Below are 16,226 nucleotides of genomic sequence, written 5' to 3' on the forward strand. Positions count from 1 at the left end.
TACGGTTCGGAAACGTACGGAACGTCTCGTTCTCGGAAAGGGGATAAAAGCCACCCTCTTATGTATGCTATTATTGGCCTGGCCATTTTAAGACTGTAAACATAAAATAATGTCATGTTTGTCCACATTTTTCAGTTAAAATTTGAGGAAAATTACTGAAAGTGATTATTGGTATAAGTAAGGTTTTCACGGATGCTCTATACTGTCGCCGCTAATAGACTTCCGTAAATTATATCTGAAAGGCAGATACCTACTCGCTGTGAAAAATTAAAAATATTCTAAATAGGTCGGTCGACGTTGTTGGCTTTTTTTATAGCATCTCACTGCTTTTATAATGAGCTTTTCATTGTTTAAGTCTGCTCATTCAATAAAAACAAGAGATTCAATAGTTTGCTGTTACTGTGTACTTTATACCTACAAAAGTTTATATTGAAAAATAATTTTGACATGACTTCATACAGTAGCGAATATTCTAGAAATGCGGTCATGTAACACCCTGTATAGTTCTGCTACGTGGGTAACGAGAAATACAACTGAAAATTAACTATTAAATTAATATTGATTCAGAGATACTATATGATGTTACGTCAGATGATGCACGGTATTAAGAAAATCGATGTTTCTAAACAACAGTTTGATATAAGAAAATCCGTACAAATTCGAAATGCTGACCTCTCATTGAGTGACAGATTTACGCTAGAACAAATTCTCCATTTGGAACTGTTACTTGAGATGTCTTAAAATAGAAATTAACTTTGGGTAACACTTGGAAGGATTAATGATGGCAAACCTAAAATCGATGTCACAACCGTTCAGTGTTTTCCAACGTAGAAATAGTTTCAAATATTAAAGACTAATTAGAATGCGTCTCGGACGTTAAAGACGGAAACCACGATCTCAATTAAACGACAATTAAGTTGGGCGTGCCCGAGCATTCACCAAGATCTCATCAACCTACCACACGATATATACAGCTAGTCCAAGTAAATACTACCTATATTCTCACAACTTTTAAATCACTTTCTTCCAAGTTCTTTCCCTCGCTTATCCACAATGATCAAATTATCTACTACGACGTTATCATTTTATACGAAGGACATACACGATCCGCTTAGACATGCAAAAGGATATATGATTTACGACGACAAGATTAATCAAGTGCACTGAAAAGGACCTTAGGCTCTATAAACCCTTTTAAGCGGAATGAGTAAGCAACGCAATAAAATATTAATACATCTAAAAATATTCTCTAGCCTAATTTTAAGTAAACTAACTGGTTTTTTAATTTATTAATTACAAAATTAATTCTCTTCTTCATCTTTCGCAGCTTTGCAGAATACGTTAATTTAATCAATTATGCACACAAAGTACACATTATAGGTAATTTCTGGTCGTGACCTTCCGTCGTGATTTACAATACATTGGAAACGATTAAAAAGTGCCCACGTAAAAAAACGGATCATGGAGGTGGACCGCCGCAACTTAACGTAAATTTAATTACGTGATTATTATTGAGTTAAAATATTATTTATCACTCACGAATACGCAATTTATAACAGCGCGAACTTATTTATTACTTCGGTGTTGAAATTGGAACTTACTGGAACCCAATTCGATTTGCTTATATAGCAAATGCGTCACATCCACCTTCGTTCTCTATCGGCGTTGACTAATCTTTCATAGCGCCTTGAGATCTATCGGGATTTCTGGAATATTCGCTCTTTTTCAAAAATGCGCTAAAAAATAATTGAAGAACTAATAGGGAAACTAAAAAAGTTTGCGCACACATTCAAATTTAACAGCGTACACTCCTGAAATAAGCTGCTATCATTTTGGTAAGGAGCACTAGGAAGTATTGTTCATACACATACAGCTACTAGGGACTGAACTAGGATGGACCATAAATGGACGTAAAAGTTATGATTTACCTAAGTAGTGACAGTTTTGTGAGCTACGGTAAGAATTGTAATGGACAATCGACACACGAAAATGTGGAGAGAACATTACGTTAAACAACCTGAAAAACAAATGCAAAGCAATTACCTACCTAATCTAATCCGAATAGAAGTTGCTAAGCTTACATAAAATGATGAAAGATGAAACTGCCGTTAGTCGTCATTCCCGCCCCCTACATTTTACGCAACCAAATGAGTATACAAATAGTGTCCAAAGAGAGGGTTAGAAAGTAATTTTACTAACATTAGTTCGGAGACATTCATTATGAAAGTTATAAGAACAGTCTGCCATTTTGTTATATAACCGCATGACGTGGATTAAACTAAAGCCGTCGGTGCCCTGTTAATTAAAACCGACAACATTGGGCGCTTCGTAAATGCATTAAAAAAATGGTAAGCTGGTGTAAATGTAAAAGAAGTTCATTTAAATGTTATTACAGTATAGTTGCGCTTGTCATTGAGAAATAGTTTTTGACATTAAAGACACGTTGAATATGTTAGCGCATTTTCTTAGCGATAAAGGTTTTCGTGTGTTTCAAAACTTAAGGCTTTATAATCTGTATATGAAACAGAAAATACTGGTTTCGTTTAATTTTTGATTTCGAAAAATATTCTCTGGGCATTGGAAATTCATAATCTATTCCGCTATTCCGTTAGCAACAAAATAAGAAGCTTTCTGCAATGAAGGGACACAGAAATCCAACACATATTTTTTCAAGTAATGGCAGTTTCCTCCCCCAATGTGTAAGACATCCTGAGACATCTGTATTCAACTTACGTAAACTAGAGAACTACTTTTCGCGAGACTGTAATTTGGGATGTGAAAAAACACAAAAGTCCATCGAAGGAATCTGAAAATATTCGTTGAAATGGTTTTACTCCGAAATATCATTCGCTGTACAGGAATTAGTAACGTTACAAACCCTAAAGTATTGATTTATAATTACTGGAAGATATCTGTAAAACGCAAATGTATAGAACAGAATTTTCAGTAAAATGCAAAACTACGGCGTATTGAAAAATTTTACTTTCGAATTCAATCGAAATGTTTTTGTGAATCTCTGTAAATCGACTCGAGGGCAGTACATCAAACATTTCTATTGTCGAATAGTTTTAACAATAACTTTTTTTTCTACACATTTTATTTATTACAATGCATATCCTTGGTGTAAATTTGAAATAAAATTTAATGACAACCAAAATCAGACACAACTTTAAAGCAGAAACGATTTGAGTTATTAAAGGGTATTTTTCAACGTGTGTGAACTAAAGCAGTGGCACATGAAAACGTTCTCAGTGCAGATCATATTTTTTATTATCAAGTTCGTCAGCTCCATTTATGTGAAAAATTAGAAATTATGTTAGACTTGGAGTACAATTCCAGTAATAGATTTGCATATTTAAGATACCATAACTATATTCATCCATAAATATGCAAACCAGAACGTAAAATATTGAAAGACACCATTTAGAGTATTTAGACCAAAGCGAATACCACAACTTCGATTCCGCTATGGACCACAAGAAGTATAATTACCGAGACTTTTAGGGCTCGTAGAAGCATGACTTGTTAAATATATGACTGCACGATTGTTACGATAGCAATATCTAATGCAGTACGGAAATCCAATAGAGACTTTTATTTAATGCGCTCGTGCAATTTTTTTGCGCTTAGACATGTCGTGAAGGAACGATCAAAGCGCCTCGCAACTCTCTTAATTGATACGCAAACTCAATTATAAGGCGATATTGTAAGGTAACTTCCCTGACACAATTTAATAAGTCGAAAAATCTAAATTGTAAATGGCGAGTATAATTAGGATACAGCAACAACATGGTAGCGTGGATGTTCCTGATAGGGTGTCAAGTATCGGAAGTTCAATTAGATCGAAACACAATTACCGATTTAATGAGAGATGCGACAGTCTCAATTCCATCGGGTCCTGCTGTCGATGACATTTAGAATAACTCGGACGAATATTGCAATTGCAATTGTCTCTCCAGAAGAGCTTTAAGACAATATTTATTATTTTTACATGTAAGTAGTATAGGTGCTATACAAAACATGTAACGCATTCTCAATAAAAGATGATTGCGGTAATATCCCATAGGTACAGCATGTGGACGGATAACGCGGGAACAATGGAATGATCAAATCGTATTAAGGTAATAAAATAGGTGAATTTGAGTGGCATCAACATCAAACAACTCTTGAAATGCGAACAACGGGCACGGGCATTCATCATGGAAAGTGATGTGTTCGTTTGTTGCCTGACAACTTACGCTTTGATAGATTATTTCCGTCACTCGACGAGTGATAGCGATGTCAAATTTTTCTGCATTAATTTCGACTGACATCCCCAGTTCCTAATTACTTGTTGCTTCCAAATAATGAAAATTCGATTTCTAATTAGCAAATTAAAAAAAAATAATTACAGCCCTAATTAATATGCACATTTTTCCGTAGAGAAAAGAGAGAGAATATCGTCCAGGTTTTTTCTAATTAGAATTTGATTTATTTTTCTTCCTTGCCGGTTAACCACAAAGGGCTCCAAACAGGGGCTAATTAAAGTCGATGTACAACTTTCTATTCCTTAGAAAAATTTATTTTCTGTTGAAAAGCTTAAACACAGCAAACATGTTGATCTGACTTTTCGGACACTTTTATAGTTCGATTTTAAAGTGAAAGTTTATTTAAAAAAACGAATATCGATGATTTCGCCAAATATAACAACATTTTTGACAACAACATGTAGAACAGTTTTTAAAATAACTTTTCAAACAAAAGTTATATTTATTAGTCCTTCGGGTCAGAAAGCGTCTCCGCCTATACTAGTGAATCATCTAGTTTTGCATGTAGTTAGTTGAAAATGTAGCAAATAACAAAAAAATATCGATTTAAGTCGATATTATGATACTTGGAATAAAGCTTATTGATTGTAGTGGAATTACAACTTAAATAACATTTTCCCAACATCCGCAGCCAGGCACAATCTACATCTTCTTGGCATCGAATTTGCAAACTTCAATAACATGATCAACATATCGAATTTTTTGAATATCATTTAATCACAATATGTAAACTGTAAAATGTTGTTATCATTTTCCCTACCTTAAACGGCCGGAAATGGACCGTTCCCGTTAGCACCTTTTACTTAAAAAAAAAATCTGAATCTATTATCAGAATTTTCATAATACGCTAGATGCAGAAGCTACAAGCTACTACCTACTTTCTTATGAGCACCATATTGGATTTTTACGAAATGATAGAGGACAAAAAAAGAAAAATAATGAAGTGTCACACTCTATACTTTTACATAAATGTATCAAAATCCACCAGTCACCCACCCCCGCCCCGCCGTCCGCGAAATTGCTGCTACACTATCGGATATGTTATAAGCATAATACTATGTTATATCATTGAATAAAAACACTATAAGAAGCCTAACGCTTATGGAAGAAAGCGCGACAAATCTCACAAATCCCCTTGCACCCGAATTGGTTGTGACCACCGAACTCTCTTTGCGGTAAATAGGAGGAAAGCAAATTCTCATTCTTCTCAGTTCAAGAATCGACTCTATTGACAGTGTTCCCATTATATTCTCAGTTCAAACTCTGTCGCGCTTTATTTCCACGGGGTTAGGCTTCTTATAGTGTTTTTATTCAATGGTTATATCATTGAATAAAAACACTATAAGAAGCCTAACGCTTATGGAAGAAAGCGCGACAAATCCCCTTGCACCCGCATTGGTTGTGATCGCCGAACTCTGTTTGCGGTAAATAGGAGGAAAGCAAATTCTCATTCTTCTCAGTTCAAGAATCGACACTATTGACAGTGTTCCCATTATATTCTCAGTTCAAACTCTGTCGCGCTTTATTTCCACGGGGTTAGGCTTCTTATAGTGTTTTTATTCAATGGTTATATCATTGAATAAAAACACTATAAGAAGCCTAACGCTTATGGAAGAAAGCGCGACAAATCCCCTTGCACCCGCATTGGTTGTGATCGCCGAACTCTGTTTGCGGTAAATAGGAGGAAAGCAAATTCTCATTCTTCTCGGTTCAAGAATCGACACTATTGACAGTGTTTCCATTATATTCTCAGTTCAATCTCTGTCGCGCTTTATTTCTACGGGGTTAGGCTTCTTATAGTGTTTTTATTCAATGGTTATATCCAAATATCAACAAGTAATAATAAAAATGTGCCACTAGTTCTTGGGCTACTATAAAGGTACGTGTGGTCGTGTGTGAAACTGCAAAATGCAATTTAAAACCTATTTATTGTCGAACTAGATAAACACATTAAAAGTTTCATAGACTCATTAGATTCTAGAGTAGGTAGTACCTCTGTACCTGCACCAGTGCGCCGCTTCAACGAAATTATGTTACGTGTATAAAATATCGATACAATCGCCGGGAAAGGCGGCGCAAGTAAGTAATATCTACAACAATATGTACATACCTGGTGAACACGTCAAACCAAACCGTATTAAGTCGGCCTCCATACTCCATAGATATTCGACCCTAAATCCCACGGATTACTGGATTATGCAACAAATTTCCTTACCCTCTTCGCGTTTAATTAACATACAATTAATGTCAAGGGAAGTTGGCTATATTTTCAAATTGGATATCTATCAGATGCAAGATGGCTCGTCAAGTTGCAAGTTGACATATTAAAACGAAATGATCTATTGATTACTCAAGCAGTCTAAATGTAGAAAATGCATTTGACCAACAATAATTACTGACACCATCTATAATTTGAACAACATTTGAGTAAAAAAGAATATCTAATAGGATAAAGTTATTTGACTGCGGGTTATTAAATTTTCGTTTTCCGAACTCGATTCTAAAAAGAGGAGGAAATAGGAAACAACACCGGAAATGAATGTGTCTGGATTACTTCGGAGTTTAACATATGAGTCGATTTATTACGAAATTTGAGACATGCGTCGCTTTAGCCAAAATAGTATGCGATATTCAAATTATAATTAACCACACTTAGTCAAACATGCGAGAAGCGGATAAGTCGAATTGAAATAAACGCCGATAGTGTATTTATTTGATTTGACTAATGATGTAAAGCATATTATACCGAATATACTGTGCTTGATTAAATACGCAACAATAAAAGTCTAATTACACTTTAGGCAGTTAGATGTGACAAACAGGTGAAACTATTCGATTATGCTAGCCCAATTATTAGGTACCTGGTACATAGTGGAGTAAATAGCCACGCACCGTATACCCAACATAATTGTTTATTAAACTTGGTACGTTATTTATTAATAGGCATCGAAATTCAATAGCGTCCGTTCTTTAAAGGGAACGAAATGCAATAAGGATTGCAATATTTTATAAACGGGAAAAAGTGCGGAAGATAAAAATAAGATTGTAATCAGAGTCATTATGAATAAGATTTCCGTAGTACCTAGTTAAAGCTCCTGCAGGATTCTATAAACGGCGAGGACGACCGAAGCAATTTGTCTCAATTGCTATTCAATTGGGAACATGAAATTCAGGAACCATAGCTCCATTACGTGGAATTGGATTAGTCTTAGGGGCCACCATAACCTCGACGAACAATAAAGATTTACCCGGCTATAAACAACGAAATTTGTATAGAATGATACATTACACTGGGAATTGTGATATAATTAGTTAGTAAGCGTAAAAGCCTTTAACTTGGATCATGCATGAAATATTGCCTTTGCGGAGAAATTCCTTTATACTCCTACTTATGATTAATGCCCTTGATGCAAATAAGATTGGTTTGTGTTATATTAAAACGAGTACGCTTCCGGTATACGAAATTAAAACTGACGTACAAGGAGACCTCAAAATGAAATATATGCAAGGACTCGACTTTAATTCGCCGTTTTCCATTTTCATTTATTAAGTTTACAGGAATAAATAGGGGCTATTTCAAAAAACCGGTTCATTCATAGTATACATTATGTGAAACCCGCGTTGGAACGAGTTTTACATTTAGATACTTCAACATTAATTAGCTTCCTATCATTAGCTAGGTGGCTATTGCGATCACCGTTTTTTGGATATCATAAAATTTCATCAAATGTCGACGTTTGAGATCATTTTAAGCAACTTATAAACAATAATAGTCTATTAAGTAACAAGGGATTAAATGAGTTTTTGTTCCTAAATGGTTTAGCCCGAGGCTTGCCGAAGGCTTTAATATTCTTGAGGGAACAAAAACTAGTTTAATCCAGTGTTCCTTATACTATTTTTTCCAATACCGACCGATCTAAGTCCATTTCAAAATTAATATGCTAGGTAGGCTTTTTAGGGTGTTATAGTTACGCTCGCTTGTTTGTAACTGTTAACAAAAATTAAGAATTTTTTATTTTGGTAAAATCATGCCTGTAAACCCTTCTAAAAATATTGAAGACGAAAGTGAAGAAGCATATGAAGGCGCTTTTCTCATCCCCTAAGATGTCACTTGCTGATAATGGTTAGTTTGTGTAAAACATTGCATGCTCATGTTTAAAAAGTTGGTGGTTGTAGATTGTAACAATTATGGATATTGGAGGAAGTTGCAGCTTGCAGATCAGAGGAATTGTTAAAAATTAACGTAGACTACATAGAAGATGGAGAATCGATGCTAGTATAGTTAGTATCCCGGACACAAAAACTAAAAGTCAAGCGTTTTTACCATTGTTGAGGCGGAGAAGAACCCAGTTATTTGGCATTATATAGGAAGAGCTGAATGTACACTAAGGCCCTTTATAAATTGTGCTTTTCATATTACCTGTTTTGAAAATAAAGAAAATGAATACTTTATGAATGTTTTACAAGAAAACAAAAATGAGGGATTAAAGTTTTTTTTATTTCCTCTAGCAATTAAAATTACCTATTAATGCACAAAAATTAGGGATTAAATCCAATAAAAACGTGTCGGCATTGGGAAATTTTTTTTTGTATGTATGTATATGCGTACCTATATGTACGTTCGCAAGTGCGTAGGTTGGCAATTTTCCGAGGTAACGGCTAAACGGATTTTGTTCAAATTTTGGATATGTATAAGTATATTAGGAATACTGAAACGAAAAATAACGAGCAGGTTTTTGTAAAAAAAATTTTGGAGGGCCGCAACGGCATCGAACTTTTTTTTTCAAATAGCAACCTAAAATTTTTATTCGGTTGTTCGAAAGACCTTATTTTTCTGTGTACAACCTGCAAATATTGTGCCAGGTTTTATTACAAAAAAACTAAGAAAAAAATGTCAAAAAAACTAAAAAAAATTTTTTCGCCAAAACGGTTAGGTACTATGATTTCGTTAAAATTTTGCGAATGTACGTTAGGCATTATAAATGATGTATTGTCAAAAAATGTTTTTAATATCTAAGTTTTTAGCGCCGTGACGTCTACAACTTTTTTTCAATGAGCGATTGCAGAAGTTCGTTCGTTGCATTCTTTTTGATTTTAATCCAAAAAACTAAGGTAAAATATCAATACCTATGTTAAAATATCTGTGTACATGTATATACAATGCGATCAAAAATGAGTTGCTCTCGAGTTACCTTTGGAATTTTTGTATACATGGGAAAACGTACTTAACTTGAATTTCCAAAGGCGACTCGACAGCAACTCATTTTTGATCGCCCGTTATATACTGCAGTTTTTAGAATGATTAATTAATATCACAGATTTAAACACTGAAATCTGAATTAATATACCGTAATGAAAAGTATAACCTGACCCATCTATAATAACATCTGCACCAGACCGCCGACAAAAAAGGTCAATGACAACTTATGAGGGTGTAGTGCCATGTTAAGAAATAAATTGTAAAATGTCATTCTTATTGTAACATGCCGATTGAATAAGGAGCTTTTACTGACTTTAGAGAATAAATGAATTATTGGTAATAAGTATTAGTAATAAACACAAACAAAAGTAAAAAAAAAGGGTGCGAAGACGTTGGCGAAGAGCGCTTTTTGGTCTGAGGTGAGCTAGGAAGCTTTTCTATAATTATTATGTGAGAAAGACGACTTGAAAATAAAATGATCAATATTCAAATCTTACACAAAGTGTGGTTATGAAAACGACTAAGTACAGCAAGTGCTTTTCAGGCGCTAATTTTATAGCGAAGCGAGTAAAATTGAATCACAGTTATACGGACGCAATTATCCGCAGTTGTTTCTGCAGCACAATATTTTCATCTCGTCGCATTTGTAAATTAGAGTCTCGTTCTACTTTTAATTTGCAATAGAAACTACGGGATGGTTTCGATGTAAAATACGCGACCACGAAATTCCTCAAATTTTTGAAGTTCTACAGCGAGCGAAAATCCTCTCTGGGAACACACATTTCTATAGTAACGTTAATCCCTAGGGGATAAACGTCGAGTAAGTTTAAGCGGATTTTTAACACACCGCGCGGAATGGATGACGAAACTCGCGCAAAATTCGCCATATCTCGTTAAGAAGAAGAAACTTTCGACATCAATATGTAAAACTTTATGGCGCTGTAGTAGGTGGCAATAAAAAATTGAAAACGCGATATCAAAGTCAAAAAACGTTTACGAGTAGTTTTAGTACCCAATATTCTCAACCGGTCAACCGTTAAAACTCCACACAATCTTGTTATAACGTAAGTGGTAGGTGGGTACATTGTAACTCAATGTAACCACAACTTACCTTTAATAAGTGATTCCTACGTTCGAAATCCACTTATTTGGATTCAAGCGGATTAAAAGCTTAATAATATTTAAGGAGATTATATGAATACTTCCGCAATTCAATGAAAAAAAAAGGTCTTCCGAAAGGCTTAGGAACGACAAAATGTAAAAATTGACCATTGCTAAAATTTTTATTGCTATACTTCCCTTCTTTAATTTAAGAGAAAAACGTGATTTGCCGAAAGATAGGTGATATTAGATAAGGATCTAATCAAATTCGAATATAAACATGGAAACCATTTGGAAGACATCGATCAATGTGGTTTAATGTAGTTACCGTCTATAGTTTTATGTAGTACGTAGCGGAAGCGAAAGAGCTTATTTTTATTACAGAATGCAAAGTTATACGACGTGATTCCCTAAGATACAAAAAGGTTTGGACAGAACCGTGATGAAATCGTTATCATAAACGGAATCTTATTTTTCTTGCGAATTGTTCTAATTATTTTCCATTTATAAAATGTGTCAAGTGCTACATAAAATAATTGCCGAATTATTTAAGGTAGTACATTTTTAATTAAACAATTTTAGACTAGCTGATGAAATCAATATCGGCGGTACGTTATAGGCATAACCATAGACCAATGGTCTCAGGCCCGTAGCCAGGGGGTGGCTAGGTGGGGCTAGAATGTGCTCTTGCCCCCACTGCAAATTACGGTGGATGGCTCCTTTACAAAAATGACAGGTGACAGGTTTTTATTTATATTTCTATTGTTATATACAAATTTAAGGGGAATAAAAGCGTATTATTATTATTGTTTTCGTCTGTTGTTTGAAAATACACTAATAATAATAAAATCATTTAATATTATAGTGTAGGTATAAATAAACACACCACACTTTCGACGGATTCAAACATTTGCACTTCCTAACAGCGAATGGAAATTTAGGTATATATGGCTTATTAACGAGCGACAAAGTTCGTTCATGGTTTTCGACTTTTTGTCCGTGTATATGATAACTTACGAAGGGGCAATGGTCAAAGGACTGACTGATTAAATTTTGGTCAATACTATAGTCAACAGGACGTGACGTTGTCGCTCGTTATCTACATTGGTCCAGTTTATTAAAAATTCCAAGACTTGCGAACCGAATCGCTCTTCTTTAAAAAGTACTTAATATAGTTCGTTTCATTTTTAACAAATATTCACCGTAGCACCGACACAGAGGACGTATCAAAAGCTTTTTCCGTAAAACGAGCTTTTAATGTAATTGAAGTCGACCTCTTGGTAGTTGAAAAGAGAAATGCAAAACAATCATTTTTTTCGCAATGGTAACCTCTCGAGGATTTTATGTACCTATATAATCAACATTAATTATTTGCGGTTCGTTTAAAAAAAATGGGCCAAGTTCCTGAAACGTCGAAAAAAGTTAACGTAACAAATAGGTTTTGGAGTTTTTAAAAGTTTCGTCGTCGGGTATGTCACTATAATTCAAACTTTATTGTTATCTGCCTTTATCGCTTTCAAATTCTTGTCTAATAGAAATTTTGCCCGTTCACCTTTTTACGAGCAAGTGAAGCGCTTTCAAAGCTTTCCGTACCAAATTTAATTAGTTAATTACATTTGCTTCTCTTTTAAGATTTTTTGTACGCTTTAAACTAAAATTTATAGTTGAGACCTTTTACCGGAGAATATATAATTAATGTTCGCGTGTCACCATTTTTACGACTTTAAAGCGCATCTCCGTAACAAAAATTGGGAGTTTTTCTTTCTCTTTTAACGTGCTCGAGGCACATACACTTTATAGGGCTAACAAATTACGACGTTACCTTTACGAGAAATTTATAGCAAACGCAACAACGGCCTTAAAAATTTTTCCTCGACTTCTTTAGGTATTCCGCGGCGGTCTTTGTTAATTACCCTAGAAAAAGCGGAAAAATGAAAAAAGTTCTCGTCGTCGTTTTCGTGACCTACTTCGACCCTTATATTTAAACTTTACTTTGGTGATACAACACAACTGCAAACGTAATTTTTTTTAGAAAACTGTAACAGACAGTGCAGTGTCACGCGATCTCACTGAATTTCGTTTAAATGAATTACACTCTTAGCGACGGCGTTTCCCTAATGTACGCAATTTCTTTGAATTTTATTGTTGTTTATTCAACGCCAATCTCGCGTGATCGATAATACGAGATAAATTCTAAGAAAACAATACAGACTTAAATAAGGATTTTATACGCGGATGGTGGTTCCATAAACGTGATGATTTCATAGAATATTCCTTATCGGGACGTTTTCTCTGTTGAATGAAAAACAGCGTCGGTATTATACTTTGTCTGTCTATCCAAGCCGATTGTATGTCTGCTTTCTTGAAAAAATGTAAAAAATACACAAATGTAACTCTGTCATAAAATCTATATTCATCCACATTGCTAACGACTTGCAAACAATCGCAAATACATAACTAAAAATGGCAACAAATCGGCATGTTATGCACGTTTCATTGCTTGTTCCAACACCACTGTATCTGTTTCGACTGAATAAAAATTGTTCACTCCTTCTTCTACTAGGTACATTGTGGATTACACTAATTGTCACACTAAAGCTATCACTTTGTTTTTCTAATAATATTATACAGGCTGATTCAAATTCGAGGGTCACCATGGGGATCTCGGAAGCTGTAAGAGATAGGTAGGTAGTTTAAATGCGAAAAGTTGCGTATTTTGATGTTTAACAAAATGCCGTTTTGAAACTGAAAAAATTCCGACCACTTCCGTTTTGCCTAGAAGCTAATTCTTATACTCCAGCCTTAAAAATAGCTTGATTTAAATGTCGTTTTTCGTCAAATTGTTTTGCTAAGAACCCCGCAACCCCCTACCTGAATCCGCGCTTGGCAACAAGACGCCATTGAAACTTAAATCGGCCCACCGATTGACTTTCGAACAACGTTGCCAAACTTCTCAGCATGGCTTGTAATTACAGACGGCTGTGTTTTTATGCACTTGGGATATTACTGTTGAGAAACGACATTGACAAGCACCGCCAACAAATGAAAACGTTCGCCAGATGTATATAAAGCTCAATTTTTGCTATTATGTTTGAGGTAGTTTCGAACGTGCGTGCTAAATTCGATTATCACCGTAAAATTTACTAAAGAGTAGGTACATAATGAAATATATATGACGTTATTACGAATTCGAATGACCTCCGGGATCAACTGAATCATGAAACATAATTCATTACCCGTTTGACGGTAATCAATTAAAGTGAAACCAAATTAATATTAACAAAATATAATTAATATACGTGGTTTTACTTGGCCCGACAGTTGGGCACTTGCCTCGATGCGCGAAATAAATAATACATGTTGGCGATATATCTTGCTTGCTTCTGTCACACATAAATTGAGTTGTCAATTTAAAAATGTGTTGCTATTGCACACCAAAGATCTGTGCATTATAAATTGTTATCGTTTATTTTCATAACATGTTTTTCTTCCTAACTTTGCTGCTATTGTTTTATTTTGTGTTGTTTTGATTTTTCTCTTCAGTCAGTAATATCGCCGCAGATCGCTTAGGAACATAATTCCATATTAATGTATGTTTGTTTCCATTCGTACCTACTATGTTTTTACAATTTTCATCTCGGCTCAAAAATTGATAAACGAGAAAAAGCCCCAACTAAATGAATGCCATTATTGTGCCAGGTTTCAAATAAAATGCTAGCTGTGATTTGTTAAAAAAGTTGATTTTATTTATTTGCATGTAGAAAAATATTGAAGGGTAGATAATTAATTTGAGAATTTCGATGTGCGGTTTTCTTTCAGGCGACTAATTAATTAAATTTGGAATAGTTAGTCACGCCGTGAATAACGACAAATGCGGTTTATCCTACTGGTTAATTACGTTGAAAAGAAAAACTATTCTTTTATGATTTGGTAGGTGAACGTGAATCCACAAATCGCACATAATTAAATTAGCAAACGTACTGCTTAACTCAGATTATTAATTAAACATTTCCAGTGAAGAGCTTCGGATTACTTATTCGTAATTACCTATATATGAACAATTTCACACACGAGTGTACACGAAGTGCACATTGTATTGTATTTGATGTAATTTCAATTGTGGAAGAACGTACCACCTGCACCACTTCTTTTTCTATACCTAATCCGTTAACGAGGAGACAAAAGTTAACGTTTCCACGACCATTAACTATAAAACCGACGGCGTACAGCTTAACGCGAAAACAAAACAATGCGATTAAACATTTCTATATGTAAGCACCTTTCGAAATGGTTTTTTAAACCACATAAAACCACCATTTCAAATGCTATGAGATCCAAAAGCATATCTTTTGTAGCAATGAAACACAATTTTATCTCAACTACTATTAGGATAATTTTAAGGCGTCACATTAATTTTCTCAATCGGTGTCCGGTGTCACATTCGAAAATTCGTTTCCTATTTCGCGTGATACATTGATGCCGTTTTATAATTTTTTGTTGCAAATTAAGTTTCTGAGAGCTTTATTCTACTTTGTCAAATGATCGCTGAATGCTTTGCGCAGATGTTATGGAACCAATTTCATTGTACCACTTACACACAAATATAATATTTGGTCGAGTTCTTATACACAGCCTATACGTTGTAACTAATAAACAAATTACAAATATCTAGAGCGAATCTCGAGAGATGAACTTATATAATACTGTTAGCTTTGGCATCGTATTATTTTGGGATCAATAGTCTAAAAAAAACAGAAATCTTACTTTCCTGTTATTAATTTTTGTTATTAGGTAAGTAGGTACACGTTTTATGAAACAAAACTGAAAAAATCTCATCATTACTTTTTCATGCAAAAAAAGCAAGATCAATTATTAAAATTTTAGAATCCAAGTGTTGACTGTTGAACAAAATTACGTTTATTCCTCTTGGTCAATTAAAATGAAAGCGAATGTTTAGATCACTAACTAAATTCCTAAGTGACCAAGGGGACAACATTCTAAATTTGTTCGTTCATGTAAACTTACGAGATGTATCTATTAAGTCACACGAAATGTCGGAAAAGAAATTAACAGCATATGAACTCAATTCCCACACGAGATCTGTTCAGCGTAGAACATAAATAACCTATTATAACTAAATAAATAACTACTCAGGGGGAAAGGGGGATCTACTTAATTCACTTTTCGGATAACAAATGGCTCAACCCTCAATAAAAATTACTTCATTCAAAATGAATTTACCGAATTATACAATATGAACACATTTTGAAGCACGTTAGAATATGAAATAAACATAACTGCATGAAAAGTAACTACCTACCGCGCCGAACCCAAGAGAAAACTTCATTAATTAAACAAAAAATTAAGCAACAGGGACTAAAATGTGCTTAATTAAAGTTTTCAGCGGCATACTTTTTCGGAAGTTAATGCGGCTTCCAAAAAGAAATTACAGTCTTTTTTAATTAATAGAAAATACCTAACTAATCAGTGCATCATTGCCGAGCCGCATGAATTGGTACCGTCGAAATTAAAAGAATATTTCGTTCACTTTTTTCTCCCCGCTTTTAAATGTCGTAAATTATAAAATCAAGTTGGATTCTTCCGCGATCGTAATGAAT

General features: G+C 34.4%; 1 protein-coding gene across 1 annotated transcript in view; it reads right to left on the reverse strand.

Annotated features, from left to right (window-relative positions):
• The window catches only part of LOC116171295 (26S proteasome non-ATPase regulatory subunit 1), an 85,788-nt gene that overhangs the window by 21,179 nt on the left and 48,383 nt on the right, over positions 1 to 16,226 (reverse strand). The window lies entirely within an intron of this gene.

Source organism: Photinus pyralis, unplaced genomic scaffold (genome assembly GCF_008802855.1).
Source record: "Photinus pyralis isolate 1611_PpyrPB1 unplaced genomic scaffold, Ppyr1.3 Ppyr1.4_LG5, whole genome shotgun sequence".
NCBI lineage: Eukaryota > Metazoa > Arthropoda > Insecta > Coleoptera > Lampyridae > Photinus > Photinus pyralis.